Here is a 6,895-nt window from a genome sequence, read left to right as displayed (position 1 = left end):
CTGACCTTTGAAGATTCACCAGAAATAGTGGCTTTGAAACTATCCCAAAACGCAGTGGGGGAACAGGTGTAGGTATTCAGCCACTGTAATGTATGTACATGCATTACTTTAAGAACTCATCTCGTGTACCAGTCAATACACAACTGTATTTTTCCTGGGTCATGCCTCCAATCATGCCTAAGAGGGAAGAACAGAAGATAAAATGTGGGCTAGCTCTAACTACTCTAAGAAAGTGGAAAGTAATTCAAAGGTGAGTCCACCTGACAGAGCAAATGGGCCCTTTCAAAATGCTTGATGGGAGGAAACAGCAATTTCCTACCACCTTTGAAGACACTCCCTGGTGACTTGGTGTCGGGAGAATTTGCCTAGATTCATTTGTGGGGGTCATAACACCCTGGATAAAAAGAGAACAGTTTACCAGGCTAAAATGTGGTTATAAGGTTGCTCTTGCCTCCCTATAAAGAGGTGAAGATAATGAAGTCTTATTTACAATTTTAACTGACCAGAAATTTTCAGCACGAGACAACACTCAAATTATATATCCAAAGGACTAGCAAAATGACGTATTTATGACTGTAAATTAATGATGAAACCATTTTCTCAGCAATTCAATAACAATAAAATGGAGCCAGCCGGTATGGGATTAGGGAAATCTTTAGTGTTCCACAGAAGTGGCTTGCAATGGTGGATGGAGGTAAGAGAACCAGTGTTGACCCAAGTTATAGTTAGTATAAAGACTCCTTTGTTGACTGGCTGTGATAACAGTTCCTCATTTGTTCGATCATTGGGTATAAAGTTATATAATTCAAAAAATAAATAAATAAAGTTATATAATTCAGCCTTGCCCTTCTCTGCAGCCTACTGTGGTAGACAACACCTACTTTTAGTTGTGGTAGTTCCTGGACTGCCAAAGCCCCTTTCTACAAGTGAGACAAATTTGACTTTTAGAGTCGTACAGGTAATTTGGCAAGTTTGAAGGGAGGTAGGAAGGGGTAGTTAAGAATTAGTCTTTTTTCCTTTATTTCCAATATCTAGAAACTTCTGCCCTCTGTTTGACTATGCCACAATTCTACCTATTATCACAAAGTATCAGACACAGCCCCGGCACATCGTCCCGATGACTTTCACAATTCTTGCAAAATGCCATTGGGGGTTTTCTCAATATGAAGGGTAGTCTGTGCCCAGTTTTCTCCTCCCAACCATTATGATCCTGCTCCTATTATCTTGCATTGAACAGAGATTGATTTCTTGCCTAAAATTAGCTGGAGAATTCTATTCGGATCAGTTCAGCAGAATTAAAAAGCATAATTAGCTTGAGAATTCACTCCACTCCTGGACCTAACTGCTGCTTAAATATCTCCCGCAACGTTTTTGCAGAGCAGGTAGCACTCTACCCTCCGGTGAAGCAGTTCACGGCAGGAAAGCTGTCTATGAATTGCTATGAGCTTATCAGCGACGTTTCTGCATATGCATGTGTTACCAAGTACAATTGTCCTGGTAAAATTAAATAAAAAGCACGCATTTATTATTGTGGGGCTCCAATTAAGGGCCAGCTGGTGTTCCTATTACACGTGCATTAAATTAAAACTTGTAATTTAGCTGTCCAGATGCACTCTTTTTAATCAAAATACAAAATTCCATTTGTTTTGTCCATTTCCCATTCAACAGTATCCGGAACCATATCTCAAGACTGCTATCGTTCTAACTCCATTGCACTGATCAACACTTCTCTCTAAAGTTATTCGAGGAAAATCAACGATAGGGGAATTTATAGAAGAGAGAGGACCCAGGAAAGCAGCTGGTGAGTTTTTTTTTTTTCGTCCTGCAGTGAGTCGATGTATTTACAAAGGCCGCGTTCGAAATTACCGATGTCACCTCACCTGTATCTGAAGTGAGTAGAATCGTGCAGCTTTGAACCTTACTGCATGTCTCTTTGGCACTTCAGTTCCTGAAGCCGCAGAAACTTTGCTGCCTCTCCGTCCCCTACCCTCCCCGGGGATGTGTGCCTACTCGCTTTTCTCTTTTGTAAAACCTGAATATTATGATCTGCTTCCCCCACCCCTCCTTAATAATGAAACGACAAAGGGCAGCTGCAGCAGAGGCTGGGCCACCCGCTTTGGGGGCGAGGCGCCACACCCCCTGAGAATAAAGCCCGCGCTGCGCTCTCTTAGCCCCGTGCCCAATGAACAAACCACACAAAGACGAATTTTGAGACCCAACAGCGCCCGACAGGAGGAAAGTGCCCACACTCGGGAGCGGGATTCGGAGCGCGACTTTTTGGCGCTCTTTGGGAGCAGCGAGAGGGAGGTAGCGGCCAGAGAGTCGCCGGGCGGGCACGGGCGCCGGGGCAGCACCCGCCCGAGTCCGGCTGAAGCGGCGCGCCCGAGCCAGGTGAGGTCGGCGGTGCGGGCGCGCCGCGTACCTGGCCGGGCAGGGTGCGGCCCAGTGGCCCGGGAGTGGCCGTTTGGCCGGCCGAACCCCCTCGCGGTGGCCCGGCGCCCGGGGTCTACGCTCTCGGCGAGGGGCCAACTCGTGGAGGGCAGTGGCCCGAGGTGCGGGCGCGGCTCTGGCTTGGCTAGCGGGGTTGGGCCGGCGTTGCCAAGGCAGCGGCTGGCCGGCTGGAGCCCCACGTCCGCCGGCCCGCCCGGGAACCGGCGGGGAGCTCCGAGTGGACTGAACCAAGAGCACCGGGGGGGGGGGCGGCCCGGTCCCCTCCCGCCCCGCCGGTCGGCCCGCAGCAGGGAAGGCCCCCCCGGGGAGTCGCGCCCAGAAAACCTTCTTTCCTGGGGCCCAGAGGAGGCTGGCAAAATCGGGTGGGGGAGGAGGGGCAGAGGGAGCGGGAGGGAGTGTCGCCTGGGTAAGCAGTCCGCGTGTGTGTCCCTCGGCTTGACATTTGCTACCCCACAGCGGCCGCCTTGAAGTCCAGGCGTACTTCCCAGCCCTGAAGTTCTGTAGGTGGGGCGGGCTCTAATTTGCTGAGATCTAATGATTGCAGGAGCCTCGCTTTAAAATGGCGGCATTCAGTAGACACCCCTGCTAGAGGCGCGCCCAGCACCGGGGCCACCCCGCGCAGAACTGCTTTTGCTTCTGCCGCTAACAGATGGCATGTGCCGCTGCTGCTGTCCCTGCCGCCTCCGCCGAGAGCAGGGCCCCTTAGCCTCTGGGTTTGCGCTAGCAGCACAAGGTAAGGCTGGAGGTGGCTTGGAATTTGTGAGAGTGGCTGCCTTTCTGGGAAGCCCGCCGAAAGAAAAAGCCTTTTAAACTTTATTTTTTCAAAATGGCAAATGGAAGGAAAAGTGAGCGTTCAACTTACTTTGTTGCGATTCTAAGGCTTTGGTCTTTCTTCTTCCTCCTCCCTCTTCTTCTTTTCCCTTCTTTTTCTTTCTCTCTCTTTTAAAATAATTTAGAAGAACTTATTGCATGGCATCTCATCGCCAAATGCTTTTAACAATCACTTTCCGTGTTTTCCTGCAATATCCTGAGCAACGCCACAGCTTCCTTGCAGAACCATCTCTCTTCCCGCTCCGGTTCAACACATTTGGGCAGCTTGCTTTTACTGCCGGGCTCTGGAAGGCATGCGGGTACTTTAGATTTTAGGAGATTATTAAAAAGGAAGTTTTAGTTTTGAACACTCACACAACCGGCTTTTATGGTAAGAAAACAAAATTGAATCAAGACGTGTAATGAAAGTTGACATTTGCGTGGTTAACTTGTGAAGCTTTCTGATTGCCGTAGTAGACCTACTGTGTGTTTTTCTGACCTCTGTCGAGCGAGTTTTTGGGTCTGTTGAGTGGTATATATAGACACAGCGGTGAGGGTGAGTGCATTGTGTTGCTCTAAGGAGAATAGTATGTTTTTGAGGAGTCCTTTTCTTGTAGATGTTAAATCGCTAATGTTTGTAAATTGGGCACGGATCCCCACAGCCTCTACATGTGCGTGTGCAGAGTTCACGGGCAAACATCAATAAAAACAAAACTGTTGCAAGATTTAATGTTGAAATGATTGCTGATTTTTCACTTTGCTGGCTCTCTGGTTTAATCAATAAGTCTTTGGGTGATTACTGATAGAATGGTTGGAAAACAGACTGTTGACTAGACATCAGGGCTTAACACAATTCATCCGAGTTTTATTTGTTTTTTGCTGATGAAGGGCATATTGACACTGAGGCTTACCAGAGGTCTCAGATGTTTTTGACTATATTCACATTTTCTCTTTGGCCTGAGCAAATCTAGTCCTTAATGTTCAAAAAAAATAAATTAAGTTAAAAAATTTTTCTGATGCATTTTTCCTAGCTTTTGGGGGATGCTTGGCATTTATCAAAACTTCCCTAAACATAGCCTAAACCATCTTTTGCCCAAGCCCAGCTGATATTTTTCTAACCCTTTCACTTCTTACCTCTCCCAGACTTGGCTGGCTGACTCTCCTGCTTCTGAAGTTAGCAAGTGTCTGGGGAAGGGGGGAAAGACATTGTTTTGCACCTCTTAAGGCACAGTGCAGTTTTCCTGGCCAGGCACTGTAGTCTACCTAGAAACAAAGAAGCGAAACTGCTGACAATTTATGTAATCAAATTTGGTGTTCATTTTTTCAGATTATTGTTAATTGAGAGAAATGCGTGGGGCGATTCATTTCTTCACATCCAAAAGGAGAGTTTGTGCAGGGAGAGCAATAGCTACATCTCCCATTTTTAGGGATTCCATACTTAGATCTCAGCTCCATAACCTTTCCTTCCTGATGTGGTGCCGTGCTGCTGAATGACTTCAGACCAAATGCATCCTCTTTGAAAACGTGAAAATACTAAACCTTAAGGCCAGAATGTTGTTGTTAGGTGCCATCAAGTCGGTTCCAACTCGTAGCCACCCTGTGCACAACAGAATGAAACACTGCCAGGTCCTGTACCATCCTCACAATTGTTGCTATGCTTGAGCCCATTGTTGCAGCCACTGTGTCAGTCCATCTCGTTGAGGGTCTTCCTCTTTTTTTGTTGACCCTCTACCAAGCATGATGTCCTTCTCCAGGGACTGGTTCCTCCAGATAACATGTCCAAAGTACATGAGATGAAGTCTGGCCATCTTCCCTTCTTAGAAAAATTCTGGCTGTACCTATTCATTCTTCTGGCAGTCCATGATGTATTCAAGATTCTTTGCCAATATCACAATTCAAAGACATCAATTCTTTGAACAAGGGCTTCCTTATTCATTGTCCAGCTTTCACATGAGGCAGTTGAAAATACCGAGGCTTGGGTCAGGCATACCTTAGTCCTCAAGGTGACACCTTTGCTTTTCAACACTTTAAAGGGTCAGAATAGACAAGCTAAACTTGCATCAGAGACATTGGGGGGAAATTTTGCCAGTGAATATTCTGCTACCTCATAGGGCAATGGGATGGGAGACCTTGTATGAAAACATTAAAAGTGAAGGAGTTTGTCAGAAAAAAAAATATTTTGAGAGAGAATTGATATAGTGTAGGGCTAGAGGTGGTAACTGTGTGCTTTCCTCTACTTCTAAGAGCTGCTTCATTTCTCTAATTTCCTTTGCTGTTTAAGCACTCAGTGATTCCTCGGGCTATTACAAAGTACCTTTTTTTCCTCAATTGACCACTCCAGGAATTTCACAGCAGTTGATTTTTAAGGGGGATTAAACCTATGATTATGAGATGGTATTTGGTATTCCCTTGCATCTACCCCTACCTAAACAATGTTTTGCACAAAGTAGATGCCTAATAAATGTTGAATGAAAAAAAAGGGGGGGGGAGTACTTTGTAAACTCATAGAGCAGCAGATTTTGTGCACAGCTTTTAGTTTAAATAAGAGGCACTTTTGTGCACTAGGAAGAACCTAAAAATTTAAAATAGAATGTCTCCCTAATTGCCTGTGCTCCATTTGACTTAATGGGTTTTTTGCCTCTCATTGTACTTCCAGGCACTTGTGTAATTCACTTTTTTTGACCAGTAGGAGTATTATTATTTGTGCAGCTCTACAATATAAAAAAGCAATTGTAGCTGCTTGGGTGGGGGGCTTGGGTAAGGTTTTGTCTTTTGAGTGCCTGCAGAAGGAGCCTTGGTGGTGCAATGGTTAAGCGCTTGGCTGCTAATCGAAAGGTTGGTGGTCCAAACTCACCAGCCGCTCCGCGCAAAAAAGGTATAGCAAGTTTGCTTCCATAAAGATTTACAGCCTTAGAAACCCTATGGGGCAGTTCTACTCTGTCCTATAGGGTCGCTATGAGTTGGAATTGACTGGACGGCAGTGGGCTCGGTTTGGGTTTTGGACAGTAGTGCAGGTGCAGAACGGTGGCAGTCCCTGGGCTGTTGTGCACATGTTGACAATATAGTCTGAAGTACAGTTTTTGTTCTCCACCCGGCTGTCTTTATTTGTGTGTATGTGTGTAGGGGGAGGGCCCTAGAGTGATGGAGATTTTCATTCCTAAAATTTTACACGTACCCTACTTATAGTAGAATGAATTCAGGAAGGTGGCAGGATGTTTCCCTTTTGAAATAAATAATGTTGCATGAGAGGACTGCAAACATAGGAGGCCTAACAGACAAAGAATATGCAGGGATTAGGGGCATAGCAGACAAGAGTAAATTAAGGTACATGTTTGACACGTAATTCGATCCCGTAATTAAAGTTAGATAATAGTCGCTGGCATGTTAAGACTATCAAGTGTCTGAAAGTACATCCAGGCTACACTCATCTTTACTTCATCAAGGTTCTTTTATGCAGTTAAGGTTTTTTATAACCATGTCTAGTAGATTGAACTGGTGGCTTCTCCGCCCTTATAAACGTACGTGATATCCAGAAAATAGAAATCACAAGTTGTGTTGCTTTGTGGAATTTTTCTGGCCTTCCATAGGTGTGATACAGTTTTCACTTCAAAAAAATAAAAGGAAACCTGTGCCT

At 45.6% G+C, this 6,895-nt stretch overlaps 1 protein-coding gene across 5 annotated transcripts in view; it reads left to right on the top strand.

Annotated features, from left to right (window-relative positions):
• Window positions 1-2,864: 2,864 nt before the first annotated feature.
• The window catches only part of MBNL3 (muscleblind like splicing regulator 3), a 122,580-nt gene continuing 118,549 nt past the window's right edge, over window positions 2,865-6,895 (top strand). For 3 of the 5 annotated variants that reach the window (XR_010319652.1, XM_023539947.2, XM_023539948.2), the window contains exon 1: window positions 2,868-3,184. The gene's annotated coding sequence lies outside the window, so the exon portion shown is untranslated. Of the gene's footprint in view, window positions 3,185-6,895 lie in introns of all 5 variants that reach the window. The other 2 variants (XM_003420842.4, XM_064277595.1) reach the window with 2 other exon arrangements.

This window comes from Loxodonta africana, chromosome X (assembly GCF_030014295.1).
Source record: "Loxodonta africana isolate mLoxAfr1 chromosome X, mLoxAfr1.hap2, whole genome shotgun sequence".
Taxonomy (NCBI): domain Eukaryota; kingdom Metazoa; phylum Chordata; class Mammalia; order Proboscidea; family Elephantidae; genus Loxodonta; species Loxodonta africana.
The sequence above is the reverse complement of the archived record's forward strand: the minus strand, read 5'-3'. Positions and strand labels throughout refer to the sequence as shown.